At 32.5% G+C, this 22976-nt stretch overlaps 2 long non-coding RNA genes across 2 annotated transcripts; one reads left to right on the forward strand and one right to left on the reverse strand.

Annotated features, from left to right (window-relative positions):
• Nucleotides 1–2522: 2522 nt before the first annotated feature.
• LOC126884410 (uncharacterized) lies at nucleotides 2523–5205 on the forward strand. The gene is made up of 3 exons (XR_007698016.1): nucleotides 2523–2764; nucleotides 2959–3235; nucleotides 3647–5205. It is a non-coding gene; the product is annotated as an uncharacterized LOC126884410 (long non-coding RNA).
• A 10271-nt stretch (nucleotides 5206–15476) lies between these two features.
• Nucleotides 15477–16360, reverse strand: LOC126884404 (uncharacterized). The gene is made up of 2 exons (XR_007698010.1): nucleotides 15999–16360; nucleotides 15477–15826 (listed from the first exon to the last, which is right to left on the reverse strand). It is a non-coding gene; the product is annotated as an uncharacterized LOC126884404 (long non-coding RNA).
• Nucleotides 16361–22976: the final 6616 nt, after the last annotated feature.

The following is a 22976-nucleotide window of genomic DNA, read 5'->3' on the forward strand; positions in this document are numbered from 1 at the left end:
TATTATTCTGGTCCAGATAATAAAAATATTATTTATAACAATTATTAAAGCTAATTTACTGTCCCCATAGCCATAATTTCCACAAAAGAAGAAGAAGAAAAAAAATAAAAAAAAGTCCTACGTATTACTACACCCTTCCTCGAGGCACTTACGAAATTTTTTCAAAATTGCAAAATTTTTCATCAAGTTATCGCGAAAAAGGTTATAATGTGAGATTCTATCTAACGGCGCGACTACTCGCGGGTTAAGTACAGTAGTCTATGGTTTGTTTTTTAACCAAGAGGAGTGATTCAAATTTACCGCGCTGTATTGCTTGTTTGTAATTGGTCCAACCGCAGGCAAGTTTACTCCACTGTTATAAAATTTTGACACTAATGACATTTATCAAATTTTAACACTAGTGACATTTCATAGGTTAATTAATTTATATCGGCAATTTTTGTGTTTTCTGTGTTATTCCTTTAATTTTTAGATTGTTAGTCTGCTTTTATATAAAAAGCAGTTGTTTTTGGAACTCTTTAGCGAAGTATTAATTTAATATAATATTTATGGATTACCGCTGAGGGCCGACTAGATCAACCAAAAAGAAGATGCCTGTATTTGGTTATTATTCTAGTGATTTTCTTCGGTGTGAATCTGTCTTTTTAGTTTGCTCCTCCTGGTTAAAAAATCAACTATAGCTATATTTGTCTGTCGTGCGAGTGTGAGCGTATCTACAGTCGGAAAAATGAAAGAATACCCATGAACGAACATATAAAACACGCTGTATTTTCCTGTCACCGTGTCACAAAGAAAATTGCCCAGCTCAAGTACATGTAATAATAATTATTACATATACTTGCGATGGCCAATTTTTTGTGTGATACGGTGACAGGAAAATACAGCGTGTTTTATATGTTCGTTCATGGGTATTCTTTCATTTTTCCTACTGTACCAAGAGGTGGGTTTAATGGAACGACAGTGACACAGAAGCGGCAGCCATCATATGCTAGAGAGAGAAAGCTAAGCGCCGGTAAAGAGAGATAAATAGACCACCGACCAGAACTTCTCCGCGTTAGGCTATTTTTCGGACCTGGCCTAATCTATTGTGTTATTATATCTATGGTGAGAACACGACTTTTAAAAATATTTCAAAATCAAAATTAGCCAAATCAATCCAGTCTTTCTCATAGTTATAAAATAAAAAAAAAAGTACGAGTCAGAAAACGTTGGTTGTCAAATAAAATTAGAGGATGCCAGAAAAAAATTGAGTGCAGCGACTGTACAGGGCAATTGATTGTATCCCCCGTCGCATGGCGAAGGAAAAAATCACCAGTTTTATATAATAGTATCATTGCTTAAAAAAAGAAATTCCTTTTTAAAAAATGATAGTATAATTATTATATTATAATATAATATATTATATTATAATATAATATAATATAATATAATATAATATAATATAATATAATATAATATAATATAATATAATATAATATAATATAATATAATATAATATAATATAATATAATATAATATAATATAATATAGTATAATAATTATAATAATATTATTAGGTAGGTATAAAAAACTCTAAGAGAAAAAGTAACTTTTAGACCTGACAACAATGCATATAATCAGACATATGTTTTAAGATGCTCAGTTGCCAATAGTGTGATCTGACTTAGTCTCCTTGGATTATATTAGTCCTAATATCCACAACAAAGAAATATATTACAATTCTTATTATCACGAATAATCTTTACATTCTCCAGATAGCAACAAATTTAACTATAACCGCTTTGTGTGATTATAATGTAAAAAATCAATTCTGAGTTTTCTAGGTCAGAACTTATAATTTATTACTTATTCAAAATCGCGCAACACTGTAAGAAAAAGATTCGTTCGAAGAGTAAAAAGCTTGCAAGAATTTTGATGAGATGGAAGAGTGACTGTCCTTGAAAATTTTTCAAATAATTAATACAAAATTATCTGCTAATGACTAAACCCTGGAAATGTGTGTCCTTTCGTGAGCACTTTGTTAACTTTCAGATGGTATAAATATATTTCAGAAATACTAGCCGTAACATAGTAATTTAGCAAAACTCGGGAAGGCACTGATTTCACAGTTCACAGTAGGTTTAAAATTTTTACCGCGCTAAAGAACTGGGCTCCTGTTAGATATAAAATTTTTAATGGACTGCGCGTGCGTGGTAATGTTATTGCAACTTTAATAATTATTTTCAGTGCAAAAAAAAGCCTGATCAATGTTCAAAATAGGTGATCATTGCTCAGCGCTTTATTTCCTATCGAATACAGTCATTTGTTTTAAAGATTTCGATCAATGAGGTGCCAACATCTTTTTTTTCGTCCTTGAATTTTCAACCCTTAATAAAAAATAAACTACAGGTGATCAAAATCTGAAACCTAGTGATCATTGCTGTACAAACCGTGAGCAAAAGGATGGTATAATTATTTTTACGAAATTCGATCAATGAGGTGCTAACATCTCATAACCTATGAACATGTCCAGCAAACGACGGCAATGTTGCCAGATTCCTTTTAGCGGGAATTTTAAAATTTTATAGCAGGTTTGTTTTAAATTTGACAGTTCTGTTTTCTCAAGTCAAAAATCTTAACCTTACTTTTACAAGTGATTAGGATTATTATTATTATTTTATTTACATGTAAATTGAAACAATAAATATTGTGCTGTGTCATAATTTCAAACTCATTATGTTGCAGTCTTTTCCAGTTGATAAAATTGCAATTCAAAAACTTTTAGGTAGGTACGTGTAACTTCCACATTATTATTTAATTTTTAAGTATTAAGGTTGATGTTGATATCAAAAATTTAGATTTCAAAGATAGTTTTATGTAGGTAGATACTAATAGAGTAATACTAGATAATAGATTAGATACAAAGTAAGCTGTAAGTAGTATAACTGCCCATGTAATCACATATGTTGTTTTTTTTAGATTTGCACTGTATGGATGGCACAGGAAGAGAACAAAGAGTACAAGAACATGAAACATCTTATTATGAATGTATATGTATGTGATCCTCAAAAAATTATTTTACAAAACAAGATAGAGAAAGAGTTTATTTGGTGTACTAGTCGAATAATAGTATCTAAAAATATTGAAACTATTTTAAAACACATTACAGGCATGAGGATGATATAGAGCACTTACATAAATACCAAAATCAGATAAATATCTCTTCAAAGTTTATTTTGAGACTTTCTTCAAAAATGTAAGTAAAATATTTGCATATCGACAGCGGAAAGGCAGGACTTCGTAACTGAAAAATTTTTATAACATGAGTTACTTCAGTTTTCGCTTTAGAATAAGTGTATCAGCAGCTATTAAACAGCGATTACAGCTGGGAAAGTTTCTGGAAGGCTTCCAAAAGGCTTTCCCAGCTCTAAAAGCTGTTTAATAGGTGCTGATACACTTATTCTAAAGCGAAAACCGAATAACTCATTTTATACAAATTTTTCAGTTATGAGGTCCTGCCTTTCCGCCATCGATATACACAATATAATTTAAAACAAGAATGTTACCACTAAACCACTTTTTAAATATTACTCATAAATATTTACTACAGTTTACAATTTCAAACTAGTGTGTTTGATTCTCCTATAACTATATTTTACTTTTTCAGTAAACTTCAGACTGTTCAGGATAGCATAATAGCATAGGAGGCGAATTAAAAAGAATTGATTTACTTACAAAGAAAAGATATCACAAACATTAAACTCTCTTATGGCATTGATTTGAAAGATGGGTATATGTACAATGATGATGCAACCAGTGTTTATTTTTGGGTTGAATGCTTACAGACTTATGTCCAATATTATTTTACAAACAACAGGGCATACTAATGGATATTCATTCTGAATTTAACATTTATGATTTTTGTCTTATTTTCCTTAATACTGTGCCAAAAGGAAATGTTAATTAAGTTTGGTAAATCCTGTATCGCAATCGATGGAACTCATGGGCTCAATTCCTATGACTTTGAACTTATGACAGTATTAGTAAAAGATGAATTTGGGAATGGATTTTGTACTGCTTTCTTATTTTCAAATAGAAAAGATACCTACTTTAATTTACCAATTTTTTTAAATACATGTCTGTGTTGGTATTATAGTCAAATGTTTTCATATCAGGCATAAGCGACACCTTTTACAACGCCTCGTCAAATGTAATGGGTATTGCTCCTAATAGACTGTTAAGTGCCTGGCACATAGATAAGGCATGGTAAGTAAATTTTAATAAAATATCTGATTCTGAAAAAAATCCTATTATGTATACAAGATGTATTAATGATGGTTTAGAGAGTATTAATAGCTTTTTGGGTAGACTTCTAAGTGATGCAGATACATACAATTTTAGTAAGTATTTCCAGTAGAACTACTGCAATAACATCCAACAATGGGCCTATTGTTATAGGAAGGGGTTGTGGAATTAATACCAATATGACCATTCAAAATTTTCATAAAATTTTGGATAAAAGGGTATCCATTAGTTGTTATCAGTTAAGTTTAAAACTTGGCACTCATGGAGAGCTATACCATAATATATAATAGGTATATCTCATAATATTACATCTCATATTGTTCACTACAGTAGTAATGAGTGAGCCTGCGTACACAGAACCATAATAATATATTAGTTCGTGTATGCAGGCTCACTCATTACAATAGTGAGCGATATGAGATATAACATATTATAGTATAAGTCTCTGTGCATGACCAGATTAACACGTTTGGTACCCATCTCGAACAAGCTCCACTTGGCTGGTACCACATACTTAAATCATTTATTTAGTTACACAGTACTACTCACATAACTTATGTGTCATAAAAAAGTACCTTCGGTAAAACCTTCGTGATGCTACGTCATGGCCACTGAATGTGTTAAAGCTTGTTAATGTAGGAGAGTTATACTAAAATATATATCGCCTATTATATTGCCTTAAATAGAAAAATATCTTATTTAAATTGTATCCATGTAAGTTTTGATTTAATGAAATAAACCTTTTAATCAAAAAAGTGTTGTTTACTTGTGTACACCCAGCAATATCCTGATCATAGATAAATAATATAGTATTACTGGATCCTGATATGCAGACGCCAATAGGGCTTTTCATCGATTGTCATTTGTTTCGAGCTTCTGTCATGAGTCACATAATATTAATGTATCTACGTCATACGTCTTTGGTTTGTATCATTGGTATATACCAATAATGTACGACATAGATATATTAATATTATGTGACACATGACAGAAGCTCGAAACAAATGACTGTGAATGAAATGCCCTAAAAATAGGGCTTTTCATCGATTGTCATTTGTTTCGAGCTTCGGTCAAGTGTCACATAATATTAATAAATCTACGTCATACGTCTGTGGTTTGTATCATTGGCAATATCAATAACATATGACATAGATATATTAATATTAGACAACACATGACAGAAGCTCGAAACAAATGACGGAGTGAAAAGCCCTATATCATGTAAATACAAGTCATAAAGATGTCCACTTTTTTCTATGAAGATGTCTTTCTACGGTTAAAATTTCACAGCCTAAAGACATCATTTATGTAACTTCTTAAGCCGTCACAAAATGACTGCAATAAGAAAATAGAATTTATTAACTCGCCTCGCCCCCAGGCAAAGTAAAGGTGCTAGGCCACTAAGAATGTTTTTTTTTATTTTGCGGCTTTAGCGCTTAGCTATTTAGCCAGATACATGATGAGAATTAATATTATTATAATACATATTAAAACTAATTCAAATTACTAGTAATTTTATTAATATTCTGAATAATTATGTAACCACTTAAATAAAAAAGTGTCCATCTATACTATCCCAACACAGTTTCACCTTTGAAATCGTAAATTTCCATTCCCATTAAAAAATAATTTGTACTGTATAAGTATATTTCTTTTGAGCTTCATTTTTTTTTTCAAAATACTGCAACATGAGTTTTAAATTATGACACAGTACAATACTTGTTTCAATATTTACATTTAAATAAAATAATCCTAATTACTTGTAAAAGTAAGGTTATAAATTTCTCTTTTAAAACCAAAGTGGCATTACACTAATTTTAAAATTCCCGCTAATAGGAAAAAGGTAAATCTGGCAACAGTGCCGTCGTTTGCTGGACATTTAGGGCCGGTACTTTATGTCCCGGTTAAACCTCGGTTAGCTAACCGGGGTTTAATCGGGACAGAAAAGTACCTCATAGGGCCTCTTGCGTTGTAATAAAAGCAATTATAATTATTATTATAATTATTTATGAATATAATAATAAGTATAATTGCGTTTATGTCTATGTTATGCATATATTCCTCTCCCGATTAAACCCCGGTTAACTAACCGGCTGTTAACGGAGACATAAAGTACCGGGCCTTAATCTCTCCCATATCTCTCTGGGAGAGATTAAATATCCAGGGGCCTGATTCTAATTCATTTCGACAGTCGCAATTTCATTTCGACACCGCGCGATTCTTGGGGATATTAACCTTATTATGTTGAGACTGCTCAGAATTTGGGTTGGCGCTTCGGTTTCTTGGATTTTGTTGATAGTCTGGGAAAATTATCGAAAAAATACCATTTTTGGGAAAAATTATTTACCAGCTATTTTATTGCTAAAATCGAATCTTAAGATTGCATATATTAGTAATATGGGGTATGACAAGTCCGCAGAAAGTGTGTTATTTTATTTATAAACAAATTAGCACTCCTAAATCTTCTTTTTTTTTTCAATTAGTGGTCTGTAACTCCTATATTTTTTCCTTTGAGCCAAAAACACTCAAATAAAAATTCACCGTAATTTAGTTCTGCACAAAGTTATTTTTTTTCCGATTTCCTTCAACAAAAATTTTACTCAGAAAATCCGAGTTTTCCCAAAAAATCTGCCATTTTCAATTAAAATTTTAGGGAAGTACCTAATTATTTATCAATAATTAAATAATTGAAGACATGAAAGATTTATTATAGTAGATTATACAGAGGGGCTAAATTATGGAATAAATTCATTTCTTTAAAACGGACGATTTTGGAGCAAAATCCCGAAAGAGGTCGATTTTTATTTTTAAATTACAATTTTTTGGCATATATTTCATACTAGTGACGTCATCCATCTGAGCGTGATGACGTAATCGATAATTTTGTTAATGGGAATAGGGGTCGTGTGGTAGGTCATTTGAAAGGGCGTTTAATTCTCTATTCAGTAATATAAACATTAATATCATTAGGTATTTATACATGGTTGCCAAAAAAAAATTTTGAATTAAATTAATTGGCGCAAAAAGAAGAATGTATGTAATTTATTTAACTCAAAATACATTGTACTGCTGTCAGAAAATAGAAAAAAAGGTTTATTTCACAAATAAACATTTCTTTTCGCTTAAATTAAATCACAAACAGACTCCCTCCTACCTATTGGCAGTTTGAACTTTTAATTTAAGCTAAAAGCAATGTTTATTTGCAAAATAAACATTTTTTTCTATTTTCTGACAGCAATACAATGTATTTTGAGTTAAATAAATTACATGCATTCTTCTTCTTGCGTCAATTAATTTAATTCAAAATTTTTCTTGGCCTCCCTGTATAAATAATGAAACTAATGTTTATAATACTGAATAGAGAATTGAACGCCTTTGTAAATGAGCTACAACACGAACCCATATTCCTATTTAAAAAAATAATTACGTCATCACGCTCGGATGGATGACGTCACTAGTTTGAAATATATGCCAAGAAATTTAATTTAAAAATAAAAATCGACCTGTTTCGGGATTTTTCTCTAAAATCGTCCATTTTAGAGAAAATGAATTTATTCCATAATTTAGCCCCTCTCTGTATATCAGGAGACCGGCGACAATCTAACCAATAGTTTAGCAATAATTAAAATGTTAATTAAAAAATTTCGGTCGAAATAATAACCAGAAAGATTATGATACACCAGAATAACTATGATTTTCATATAAAAAAGCACTATACCTATTCAACGTACCTTACAGGATTGAAATTGGACCATTTGAGCGGTCTCGGGAATGTTATAAAGAAACAATTTTTTGGCTTATAAACAAATAGAACCCCTCAGAAAATATTAGATTAAATTAAATTAAGTTAACGCTGTTGAAAAGAGCACGGCTTCTGTGTCCTTTTCGAAGAAAAACAAATTGAATTGCGAGGAGTGATTCCAGGTATAACCGGTCAAATTTGACCGGCATTTGCGACAGAGTTATAAACAACAGGATTTTAATCTTTGAACCATTAGATACCTTTTAATTCCGGTCTTCTTTGTACATACAAATTTTCATATCTTCAAGACACTCATAACAAAAAAGATTTATGTCACTGTCACCAAATTATTTAATTATTGATAAATAATTACTTCCCTCAAATTTTAGTTGAAAATTAAAGATTTTGTTTGGAAAACCCGAATTTTCCGAAGAAAATTTCCGTCGAAGGAAATTGGAATAAATTATTAATGTGCAGAATTAAATTACTGTCAATTTTTATGTGAGTGTTTTGGTTTAAAGTTAAAATTTTCGGAGTTTTAGAGCAATAATAAAAAAAAAGATTTCGGAGCGCTAATTTGTTTATAAACAAAATAGCACACTTTCTGTGGACTTTGCACAGCTATATTACTAATATAGGAAATCTTGAAGATTTTATTTCAGCATGTCCAGCAATAAAATAGCTGGTAATTAATTTTCCTTGTTTTTTACTAATTTTCCCAGATTATTACCTCACATCTTTCATTGAGTTGATGATTCATGTTGTGGACATTCTCAATTATTATATTTCTAATTTAATACTATTCTATCTAATTCCTCAAAACAAGCAAATTTCAATTAAACCCAGCTATATTATAATACCTTTTGATTTAGTTTTCCTTGCAAGAAATAAACAAAACACATCTAAACTAAACCTAACCTCGCTTTTGGCCATTCATTCATCTCCGTGTCAAATAATTTCGACAGTCGCCATCGCCATATTGAAAGCGACTTGTTTAGTGTCGAAATTTGATTTAGAATCAGGGCCCAGCACGCAACCGCACTGTTGCCAGATTTACATCTTTAGCGGGAAGTTTAAAATTTGACAGTTGTGTTTTCTCGAATCCGAATCTTAACCTTACTTTTACAGGTGATTATGTGTATGTAAATAAATTGAAACAAGTCTTGTTTGTATATACTGTTATTATTTAAAACTCTAAATAATTTATGTTAGTCTTTTAACAAAAATGAAGCTCAAAAAACTACACTTGTTTACAGTGCAAATGATTTTTTAATGGCAAGAGGGATTTAGGATTTCATTTGCAGGAAAAACATGGGCAACCTACCCAGTTGGTAAAATTGCAATTCAAAAACTCTTTAGGTAAGTATGGGTAACCTCCGCATTATTATTTATTTTTTAAGTATTAAGGTTGATATCAAAGGTAGTTTTATGTAGGTAGATACTAGATACAAGTAAGCTAAAAGTAGTATAACTTCCCATATAATCACCTGTTATGTTTTTGTAGATTTTACTGTCTGGATGGCACAGGAAGAGAAACAAAATAATGTTCTGTACTGCAGTCACAGGAGTACATAGTAGAGATATAATAAAAAAGCTGTTCAACATCACCGGACACCATTTAATTTTTAGAAAATGAAAAGTCTTCAGGTTGAATGCGATCTGTAGTATTGCTACATAATGAATGTGTTTAGATATGGTATTTTTTATTGAATAATCTATACAGTAGGGTGGAGCGAAAAAATCAACTTTTAAAATTTAAAATGCCTGTATGCGGAAAAGTGGTCTGCATATTTGTTGTAATACCCTGCAAAATTTCAAATCGATCGGACTTCGTTTAGCGGTGCCCCCACTACTTCGAAATTTGAGGCTATTGGCCTCCCACTAAAGTAATGCGCCGATGCGCCCGCCTTCGTTAATACTTACTTGGTTAATTTTGGTAGTAGTTCGATTCGAGAGCAAACTGCGTTTCTTGTATTAGTATCAATTTAGATGCAATACAGTGAACCGTTGTTTTATTCTGTGTTGTTAAACTGTGTCCGTGAGATCCGTAAAAAAAGAAAACATGCCTAAAACACGAACAGACGTCGCTTGTTGTGTTTTTGGAGCACCAAGGAAGTTTAAAGACAATATGTTACCGACCTGTGCTGATGTTATCAGAAACTTTTTGTGTATTCGCCAGTTTATGAAAGAAGCTGCAGCAAATAATGCTGAACCAACTGTTAGTGACATTAATGAAATTCTTCTTGTTGAATTAAAATTGCTGTGGGTTAAAGCATCCATTCCGATAATATCCGATCAACAAATTAAATCTAAATTAAAGGAATTACATCAAAAATACAGAAATATTAAAAAACCTATGAAAAGTAGAAACTCAGCCAATATGCAAAGAAAGGTTAAAGATTTTAGAGATTTATTGGAAAAGAAATTGTTTGATATTGCATCATGCAAATGTTCTGACTATTTATTATGCAAATGCAAAAATAAAATACCGGCTCGAGAGCATGACTTCATTAAAGATCAGAGGCATGATAGAAAAATGGTAATTGGTTCGGTGGATAAAGTAATTACCAAAAAACTAGAACGCTCTATTTACCGGAAAATTGTGGAAACACAATCTCCAATAGCTACATCTTCTTCATCAAGATCCGAAACACATCTTCCAGTAGAACAAATTATAAGTGAGTCTTCAGATGAAAGTGCCACAAGTGTCTACGAGAAAAATACAAAAACCGGAACAAAAGACGATTTACCGAATACAAAAAAAACAAAACAAATGCGAATTAGTTTGCCAAACTTAGCTCAAGCATGCGATCGTACAGGAGTATCTGATAGAGTAGCATCCATAATAACAAACTCGGTGTTGCAAGATCTAAGTTTCATCTCGGTAGAAAGTCATGACAAAATCATAGATCGGAGTAAAATTAGGCGGGAGAGAAAAAAAAGGCGCAACCAGATTAAAATTGATGATACAAAAATTTTTAAATTTCTTCATGGAATCTATTTTGATGGTAGAAAAGATAGAACTCTACAAAATGAAATGAAGGATAATAAATACTACAAAACTACCATATCTGAAGAACATATTGTCTTAGTCTCTGAGCCCAAGTCAAAATATATAGGACATATTAGTGTATCGTCGGGTAGTGCAGAAGAAATCAGCAAGACAATGTTGGACTTTCTAAATAAAAATGTAGACCTTGATAATTTGGTAGCTGTTGGATGCGACGGAACTGCTGTCAATACAGGTATTCACAATGGTGTTATCCGTAAAGTAGAACTTGCAATTGGTCGATCAATGCAATGGTTTATTTGCATATTACATACCAATGAACTACCTCTGCGCCATCTAATAAAGCACTTGGATGGAGAAACTACCGGACCACGTGAGTTTTCAGGACAAATTGGAAAAGGACTACAAAACTGCGAGCATCTTCCTGTAGTTAAATTTGAGCAAATTCGATCAGTTTTACCCAAATATGATGCAAAGGAAATCGAGAAGCTTAGCACGGATCAGAAATATTTATTTGAAATTAGTAATTCAGTATCTAACGGTAAAATCTCGAGTGACTTAGCAAGAAGACAACCGGGAAAAATTTCACATGCTAGATGGCTAACAACTGCAAGCAGAATTCTTCGTCTTTACGTAGCAACAGATCCTCCTTCGGAAAACCTAAAATCTTTGGTATGCTATATACAAAACGTATATGCCCCACTGTGGTTCGAGATTAAAGCAAGACCATTTTGTTTTGATGGACCAGTACATTTATTTAATTTAGTAAAAAGGACGAGGTATTTGTCACCTGAACTGCAAAAAATAGTGGACAGGATAATACAAATTAATGGTTATTTTGCACATCCTGAAAATGTGTTGATAGCAATGCTTTGTGATGAACGGCAGCATATCAGAGAGTTAGGTTTGCGGCGAATCTTAAAATCCAGAAACTCCCATGAAATAAGAAAATTTAAAGTCCCAGAAATTAACTTTAACGCAAATGACTACATTGAAATGATTGACTGGCAACAATTAGTGATAAGCGAACCTCCAATGACAAAAAAAATTTCAACAGAAGATCTAAAACAGATGATTAAAGATGTTCCTGAAGAAATGGAGATACTACGTTTTCCCTGTCACTCCCAAGCTATAGAACGCTGCGTTAAGTTGGTAACAGAGGCATCCTTAAAAGTATGTGGGCCTGAAGCAAGAGATGGCTTCATAAGGTCCCAAATAGTTTCCCGACAAGCATTACCTAAATTTAACACAAAAGTTGAGTTTTTAGCTAATCTCAAGCATTAAATCATAAACGTTTTAAAGGTGGGTGGGTGGGTGGAACTCGAATTGCAGCCACCTCCTCGTGGTGAGTTCTGGGTTGTTTTCACGGAAAACAAGCGAAGAGCTGCAAAAAAAATCACTTTATTTTAATTTTTAGGTGGCTCGGGGCACCGGAAAAAATTATCGCATCAAATTCATTTTTTGCAAGCTACTTACACTACACGTGAGACCACTTTTCCACATACAGGCGAAAAAATTTGAGAAAAAAAAATTTTTGTTTTATTTTCACGTTATCTTAATTTTTAGGTGGCTTGGGGCACCGGAAAAAATTATCCCATCAAATTCATTTTTTGCAAGCTACTTACACTACACGTGAGACCACTTTTCCGCATACAGGCGAAAAAATTTGAGAAAAAAAAAAATTTTGTTTTATTTTCACTCCACCCTACTATACAGGCCCAACTAAATGAATGTATACATATATTGCAGAAAGTGCATTTAATGGAGCAGCAAGTTTTTTTTGTGTTTCAATGAGGTATTCAGTTTTTTCTTTTAGTATATACACATTATCTTGTAAAATAGCAAGCTAATACAGTTCGATATCTAGACATTATAGAGCTTTCAACAGGTTTACCTTTTTTAAGCTTTATAATTCTTTCGACAGTTTTATTTCTTAAATAAACAATAACAACCGATGTTTCAATGGCCATATTATTGGTATTAATTCCATAACCCTTCCTATAACAATAGTCCCATTGTTGGAAGTTATTGCACTAGTTCTGCTGGAAATACTTACCAAAGTTGTATGTATCTGCATCATTCATCAGAAATTTCATTAAGATTTACTTGCCATGCCCTCTCTATGTACCAGGGACATAACAGTCTAGTAGGAACAGAAAACATTACGTTCAGGCATTGTAAAAAGTGTTATGTCTGACATGAAAATATTTGACTATATAATACCAGAACGCTCATGTATTTTTTCAAAAAAAGTGGGTAAATAAAAGTATCTTTTCTATTTGAACATAAGAAAACAATGGGAAATTCATACTGTCATAAGTTCAAAGTGATAGGAAATGAGCCCATGAGTTCCATAAATTGCGATTTACCAAACTTAATTAATATTTCCTTTTGCACAGCATTCATGGAAATACTTAAGACAAAAATCATTATTGTTAAATTCGGGATGATTATCAATTAGTATGCCCTGTTGGTTGTAAAATAATATTGGACATGACCCAGTCTGTAAGCATTCAATTACCCATAAATGAACACTGGTTGCGCCTACATCCATCTTTCAAATCAATGTCATAGGAGTGTTTAATGTTCGTGTTATCTTGTCTTGTAAGTAAATCAGCTCTCAATAATATTTAAAAAATGGACTAGTGGTAACATTTTTGTTTTAAATTATATTGTGTATATGCAAATATTTTACTTACATTTTTGAATATGCCCATAATGTGTTTTAAAATAATAAATGTTACTGCACAACAATCAGTTTGAATATTTTTAGATATGTACTAGTATTTGATTAGTACACGAAATGCAGCAGACATGTTCTCTCTTCTATCTTAAGAGCTGATTTAATCTCTACTTGTATCTGTAAAGTTTATCATTTTTCCCATAGCCAATTTTAACACTCCCGGTTCCTCAACGTCTATATCCAAACCTGTTACAATCACATTATCATATTTCTCTTCTCGTTCTCTAGGTAATCTAGTCTAGTAATTAATTCTCGAACTGTCTTGTTTGTATTAAATATCTTAATTATGTACTTATTTTATTTTTATAATGAAAATTAATAAATTAACCATATGCAGCACAGCAAACAAATGTTTTCGGAAATATATTTATAAGAATTTAATTGCCTCTTTTTTGTATAGGTATGACATATTAAGTAAAAACTACTACATTTATTAATATAATATTTATTATTATACATAAGTAAAAACTATTTTTATAGCTAGGAATTACTTTATTAAATGGTCTTAAACCTGTTCATAAATTTTGTTACTATATTTTTCAATTCCGATTATAACAATAATAACTTTTTAGTTTAGATTTAGGTCAAAGTGTGTAATGTCATGTTTTATGTATTTTTTAACCCTAACACATTTGTATGTAGCAAATCATATTTGTTATTCTTATCTTATTTTAATTATATTCATTTAAGTTTTGATTTAATGAAATAAACCTATCAGTCAAAAAACTGTTGTTTAGTTGTGTACACCCAAAAACTAGCTTGAGGTAATACAGACGTCAATTGAATATGACAAATCCACGTCATAAAGACGTCTTTCTATGGTCAAAATGTCAGCCTAAAGACGTCATTTATTATGTCTTATGTCACAAAATTACCACAATAAAACGTTAAATATAAAATTGCTCAATTTAATGTCATTCAAGTTCCATGTGATGTATAGGGTTTTTCATCAACAGTCATTTGTTTCGGCTTCTGTCAGATTTCATATAATCCGTGTATAATATTAATATACACAGATTATACGAAATGTGACAGAAGCCCGAAACAAGTACAATCGATGAAAAGCCCAATTGATGGCAAATTGGTTATTAAACCTGACATTTCGGTCATGTTTATGTCACCGATCAATTAAGACTAAAAAAACACCTCATTTAGATGTTACTCTGTTTGCTGGTCAGTTAGATGATTTGAAATACATGGATTACTGAATTTTAAAAAAGTTAAGAAAAGGTAAACTATGGAAGCACTGGGTAAAGAAGAAAGATGCATTAAATATAATAAAAAAAGACAACCTATGACAATAAAACATTAACATCAAAATTGTTAACCTTTATTCTGCTCATACTTAACATAATCTTCCTAGTTGAAGTCCACATACTGTGTATTAAAACTTAAAGCCACTTTGTGGGCGTTTTTGGCATATTTTAATAATTGTTTTTAATAGTAAAATGTATTAACAAAATAGATATAAAATTATTATTATTAACACATTCATGAACACGCTTCGCCTGTAGCCACGTCTTCTTATACTGCTACCTATATCTTCTTATTCTTACTTGCTTTGGCTTTCAATATAAACCACAATAATACCACCATTCATTTTTAAGTATATTATATATGTACCTATATTATGTAAGAAAATAGAATTTACCTAATAACTCACCTCGTCCCCAGGTAAAGTAAAGGTGCTACACCACTTAAATGTTTTTTCATTCTTATTTATTTTGTAACTTTAGCCAGAAGTTATATGATGGGAATTATTCATACAATACATATTAATACTATTAAAACTAATACCTATTAATATTCTAAATAATTATTTAATACTAAAATAAAGAAAAATGTCTATCTATACTACATTAATTGAGACAACATTTTCACTTTTCTTTTTGCAGGATCCTTGGGATTTTAAAGCTCTTCTCTATCTTGTTTTGTACAATAATTGTTTGAGAATGGCATACATACATAATAAGATGTTTCATGTTCTTGTACTCCTGTGACTGAATATTATTTTGTTTCTCTTTCTGTGACATCCACACAGTAAAATCTACAAAAACAGAACAGGTGATTACATGGGAAGTTATACCAGTCTATATTCATTGGTTATACTACTTATAGCTTACATTTATCTAGTATCTACCTACATAAAACTACCTTTGATATCAATATCAACCTTAATACCCAAAAAAATTAATAATAATGTGGAAGTTGTTCCATACCTACAAATTTTACCAACTGGGTAGGTTGCCCATGTTTTTCCTGCAAATTAAATCGTAAATCCCTATTATTGCCATTAATTTGCACTGTAAACAAGTATATCTCTTTTGAGTTTAATTCTTTTCAAAAGACTAACATAACGAGTTTTAAATTATAACATAGCATATTTTAGTACATTACTTGGTTCAATTTATTTACATTGTACATTTTTTGTACATAATCAAATCACCTGTAAAGTAAGGTTAAGATTCGGAATCAAAAAAATACAACTGTCAAATTTTAAACCAACTGACATTAGATATTTTAAAATTCCCGCTAAAAGAAAAGAAGTAAATCTGGCAACAGTGCGGTTGCGTGCTGGATATTTAATCTCTCCCTATCTCTCTATTAGGTTTGTTCCAACACGTGACCAAGAACCGTCAGATTACCGTTTCGTTACTAGGTAATTAACGTTCCATGGGAAGGAATTAATACGTTCCATGGTATATTCACAGTCATTTGTTTCAATTTTCATTCACAGTCATTTGTTTCGAGCTTCTGTCATTTGTTGTATAATCCGTGTATATTATTATCATATTCGCTCCGAGCGTTAACAAAGTGTCAAAGCAAAATCGACCGACCTGCTCATGGTGGCGGTTTTTTGAAATTTTATAAGGACGCTTTGTGTATGTTTAAATGAGACATTTAAAAAAATGCCGTGTCACGCTAGTGATATTATGTATTAATATAAACAGAAAATAAAAACGCACTATAAATTCTTCACTTTCCAATATTGATTATCAGTTTGATTTTGTATGCATAACCTCACTATCGCAGTTTATGTCAATAAATATTTATTAACGAAAAAGAAAATATTTTGTTGCACTATAAATTACAGTATAAATTAATAACTAATGAATTCTAACAATTGTATTCGGTTATTATCACTACAAAATAAAATATTCAAGTTTAACAAAATAATCCCATAAGACTCAATGTTAAAACGTCCTTACAAAATCTGACAGCGTATCACGTGACTGTACGTAGAGGGGAGACGCACGGAGCCAATACAGCATGATACTATTCGCCCCGTGCGTCTCCCCTCTATTTAAAGTCACGTGACACGCTGTCAGATTTTGTAAGGACGTTTTAACATTAGGGAGTTTTTGTTGCTACGTAACGTACGCATCTCCGTATACGTAAAGCCACTAACGTGTCGTAGAGGATGAACGTTAAAATAGGTAGTTTTTGTGACTGCCTTAACGTAACGTAAAGCAAATCGTAAAGTAATTTTTAAATTCCGTTGACATTAAAAAAATAAAACAATGTTCACACAATATACAATTAATATACAAATGTAAAAAAAAAAGATAAATGAATGATGAAATTGTATGGTTTTTATTGCTTCTATTTAAATATAAAAATATTATTTTTCCTTAGGTTAAAATTTTTTTATTTTTGTTTATACCTACTTTTTAGTTGTAAATTATTGTACCTACATCAGAATTCCAGTATAATGTAAATAGTTTGTTCATATTTATTTGAAAATTTTACAGAAATTAGGTCATTTATTTATCAAGTTATTAATTGTGGTGATCACAGTATTTCTTAAATTAATACAAGATTTGTTTGTTTTGCTTTATTAATAGACAACTTGAAAACAATAAAATTTTAAATCTATTATGAAGTTCCAATTTCCAATTACAAAGACAGAATAATTTTACTCAATTAGACTAAACCAATAACCAATAATAACCTTAAATATTTATAAACGGGTAGTACGCTGATGAAATGTTCATTTGGTAGCCATTGGTAGGTAATCGCCAATCGGGCAAGATCCTCGTGTGCATTCGGTGACTTTCGTCTCGATAGGGATGCGTTCTCACGTACGTATCAGAGCGCTACTTTAGGTAATACGCATCGAGATACGGGAGTTCAACCATTAATGCGCAAGCGTATATGTCAAAAAGATGGGTTACGTTTACGTATTTGTGTGCACAAAAACTCCCTATTGAGTCTTATGGGATTATGTTGTTAAACTTGAATATTTTATTTTGTAGTGATCATAACCGAATAAAATTGTTAGAATTCATTAGTTATTAATTTATAGTGTAATTTATAGTGCAACAAAATATTTTCTTTTTCGTTAATAAAGATTTATTGACATAAACTGCGATAGTGAGGTTATGTATACATAAGGTTTGTTCCAACATGAACTTTTGGACGGCCCAAAAACCGTCACGAAACTACTTGTACCGTTTGTTGTGCGCATGTTCGTAATTGTATCGCCCAGTTATCGTCCCATGACGGTAATCATATATTTGTCATTTTTGTTGGTGACAGCTTGTGTGCTTTTAGTCGATCAAAGGCTCAAAAAATTTAAAGAATTAAATCCTAGTGCTCAAGTCAGTCCAACCAGCACATTATGCATTTGCCCGATTACTGAAATGATCATCACGAAACCGTCACCGAAAGATCACAATTCTTGTTGAAACAGTGGGAAGGACGATCCGATGACGATCATATTTTTGTTGGAACGGATTTTCTTTACTGCGCAGGATCGTTACCGTTTCCTGACGGTTCTCGGTCGTGTTGGAACAAACCTAACATCAAACTGTTGGAAAGTGAAGAATTTATATCAGATTAAGAGCGTTTTTATTTTATGTTTATATTAATACATCATATCACTAGCGTGACACGGTATTTTTTTAAATGTTCCATTTAATCATACAGAAAGCGTCCTTACAAAATTTCAAAAAACCGCCACCATGAGCAGGTCGGTCGATTTTGCCTTCAAGATAACAAGATAATATATTGCACATCCGGAAGTCGTGACATAACTGGAGACCGGCAAGTTCGTAATGGTTCGTAATGTCCGATTACTTTGAATTGTTCGCGGTTGTATTTTGTATTTTATTTTTGACAGTTATTTTGACTGGAATCTCGACACTAAATTCTTTTCGAATACATTGAAGTTTAATGTTATTTTGTTAATTGAATAATTTCATCACATAATGCATACAAATGCCATTTATTTAACAAGAAATCAAATTCAACTTTCGGTCTCCAGTTACGTAATCAATGCGCGAACTCGGACGTATTATTTGAGCTGCGGGAAAATACTTAACTCTTTATTTATAGTATCATGAGGTTTGTTCCAACATGAACTTTTGGACGGTCCAGAAACCGTCACGAAACTACTTGTACCGTTTGTTGTGCGCATGTTCGTAATTGTATCGCCCAGTTATCGTCCCATGACGGTAATTTGGAAACCGATGTTGGAACGGTTACCTGACTGATAACTGATTTATCTATCAATATCTATTTTGTTGTTGGTATATCCAATGATAAAAGCTAAAGACGTATGCCCTTGATATATTAATATTAGGTGACACATGACAAAAGCTCGAAACAAATGACAATCAATGAAAAACCCTATTTCCCGATTACTGAAATGATCATCACGAAACCGTCACTAAAAGATCACAATTCTTGTTGGAACAGTGGGATGGACGATCCGATGACGATCATATTTTTGTTGGAACGGATTTTATTTACTGCGCAGGAGCGTTACCGTTTCGTGACGGTTCTCGGTCGTGTTGGAACAAACCTATGATATACAGATTATACAACATATGACAAAAGCTCGAAACAAATGACAATCGATGAAAAGCCCTATTGCGCAGGACGGTGATTGTTCATGGACTCTTTCTGGGTCGTGTTGGAACAAACCTATTTGCACCACATGTTTCTCAAGTTTTTTAGTTGTATTCTCCAAACATTTTGTTGTCAGTTTTGTGTAGTTTTTAGTTGTAGAAATACTTGTTACCTATGTTTTCTGTTATCCACCGTGTTTCAAAATATAAAAGATTGATATAAGAAATAGAAAGCAGGATTCGTTCTTTAAAACTTGGTGATACGGTAGCGAGGTTTGATAAATTACGTTGCAACCCAGAAAATAAACTAGCTTCCGTAATAAGAAAATTATTACAGAATTTATTATGTTTGTCTTCAATCAGGATTGTATTCATAATTTTCAAATGACAAAGTTCAATAGTTAACTTCGAAGTTAGTTGCGATATACAGTTGAGTCCACGAGGCTTTACCCGTGAGTCAACATTTAAAGCATACGAAATAAGTCGGAAATTTACTAAACGTAACAGCAAGTGACAGAAAGTGGGTATTACTCCGATCACGGTCTATAGTATTCGCCATGATACTACAAATAACATTATATATTAAATTTATACATAATAACATAAATAACGTAATTTATAGTATTGTTACAACTTCTTTAAAATACTTTATTTAACTTCAATTACAATACAAACTCAATGACAACTATTAACTTTAAATACTCAATTACAACTGAACTATAGAATGTCAAACACATAATGTTTATATAGTTTTCTGACGTTCTAGATGTCACCAGACATTTCTGGGTTATTCCATGACATCCAGAATATTCTCGTACGTGACTACTTCTTCTTTCACGTCGAGGGACTCTTTCTATGTAGGAACAATCTACGGAACTGTCATAACACAGCTCCCTCCTTTATAGTTATTCGCCTCGAATAACTGGTCTATCAGGGTCTGGTTGAAGCCAACAGGGTGGATCAGTTCCATGATATGGGGCTAATCTCTCAATGTGAACTACCTTGGGTTTACTTCTCGCTGAAAACTGGATGCGGTAGACCAGATCATTTATTTTCTTTAAGACGGTGTACGGGCCTTCCCAGTTTCGTTGAAGTTTCGGACAAAGTCCTTTCTTGCGTGTGGGATTGTATAGCCATACTGGATCACCTCTTTCGAAAGTTGTCCCTGTAGCTTGCACATCGAACCTGGACTTGGCTTTATCACTTTGAAGCTTCAAACTTTTACGAGCAAATTCGTGGACTTTTTCCAGTTTTTCTCTTAAGCTTTCTAGGTACGTCAGGGATGAAGGTTCTTCTTCACAGGTAGGCAATTTTCCGAAAATAAGATCTTGAGGAAGCTTCATTTCTCTTCCGGTGATCATCATTGATGGAGAATAACCGGTTGCTTCATGTTCAGAACTTCTGTAGGCTAACAGGAATAGAGGTATTAGGGTATCCCAATCTTTTTGATTATCAGCAACAAACATTGAGAGGTATTGACAAATAGTTCTATTATGTCTTTCGATCATTCCGTCTGATTGTGGATGAAGAGGCGTAGTTCGAGTTTTCTTAATACCCAAGATTTTCATTAATTCTTGCCATAATTCTGATTCAAAATTTCGACCTTGATCAGAATGCAACTCTAAAGGGACTCCATGTCTTGATACGACGTGTGTTATAAATGCTTCTGCTACTGTAGTCGCTTCTTGATTAGGAAGGGGTGCAATTTCAGGCCATTTCGAAAAATAATCCATTGCAACCATTAAGTACTTGTTTCCTCTCTCTGTCAGCGGGAGTGGACCGAGAATATCTACTGCAAGTCGTTCAAAAGGCTCTCCGGAAAGATATTGTGCCATTTTACCACGACTTCTTGTTCTAGGGCCTTTTCTTCCGTTACATAAATCGCATTTCTTACACCATTCTTCTACATCTCGGCGACAATTGATCCAATAAAATCTATCTCGAACTCTGGCCAGTGTTCTTTTTACTCCAAAATGTCCTCCAGACAGGCTGCTATGAAGGTCTTCCAACACACTTTTAATGTGTGATTTTGGCAGTACCACCTGTTGAACTATACATACTCCATCGGAACTTTCCCACTTCCGATATAACAAACCATTCGAAAGATGCAAGGATTCCCATTGAGTCCAGTACGCCTTTATAGTTCGACTGTATTTAGATATTTCCTGCCAAAGAGGTCTTACTCCATTTTTAAGCCAATCTCGTATAACTCTTAAGTCGTTATCTTTTTTTTGACTCTTCTTAATGTTTTCCAGAGAAATCTGGTCATTATCTTCTTGCTGTTCAACTGTTGTCATCCGCAGACTAACTTCTTCGGTTACATTCTCTTTTTGTGCTAGCTGACGTTGGCTTTGAACTTGTAATTCATTTAATGCATTTTGGTATTCTTGAAATTGTTTATTTAACACATTCTTCTCTTTCATCAGTTTTTGACATTCGTTTTCCAGATTGGACTGTGTAGTTTTTGCATTATTTTGAATTACCTTACACTCTTCTTGCAATATTGTCACCTGTTCTCTTAGTCTTTCTATTTTATTTTTACTAATCGCTAGTTGTTCCTTCAAATGGCTAACTTCAAATTCCAGTGTATTTTCTTCCTTTCTATGGTCAGTTGTAGGAAATCTGTTTCTTAGTGACCATCTACCATCATTTCTAGTGAGACTTTGCGACAGGCTTCTGGATGTCGAACTAGGCGACCTTCTGATCTCATTCTTGTATTCTTCTTTTCGTGCTTGGGATCGGCTTCTGCAATTGGATTTTAGATGTCCCATTCTTCCGCAGTTAAAACATCTTCTGTTTTCATTTCGAGGTTTTTGTTGGATATTTTGTAGTAAGCTTAATATCTGGGATAAAACTAGTTGTTCATTATCTGTGGTAGTGACTTGCTTATTTTCTGTAAATCTTATTTCTTTTAATTGTGGAAGAGATCTAGAAATATTTTTCGCCGCTTCGTACTCCTGAGCTGAGATTAGTGCTTTATCTAGCGTTTTGTGGTGTTGTAATCGCAGAGCCTGTTGCATTTCGATATCATGCAGTCCATCTATGAAAGCCTGTATACCGATTTGTTCCAGAAAATCTCTTGGTGCCTGAGGATATGCCAAATGTAATAATCTTTTAATATCGGCTTCAAATTCTTGCAGGCTCTCATTATGTTTTTGATATCGAACTTTCAGCTGACTTTGAAAAACCTGCTTCAGATGTTGCTGGCCATACCTTGTCTCTAAAGCTTGTACGAGAGAGGTATAATTGGGTGCATCCTGGGGAAGAAATTGCAAAACGGTTGCTGCCTGACCTCGAAGCGACACCACCAAGGAAGCTGCCATTTCGTTCTCATTCCAGCCATTT

This window comes from Diabrotica virgifera, chromosome 5, assembly GCF_917563875.1.
Source record: "Diabrotica virgifera virgifera chromosome 5, PGI_DIABVI_V3a".
In the NCBI taxonomy this organism is placed as follows: domain Eukaryota; kingdom Metazoa; phylum Arthropoda; class Insecta; order Coleoptera; family Chrysomelidae; genus Diabrotica; species Diabrotica virgifera.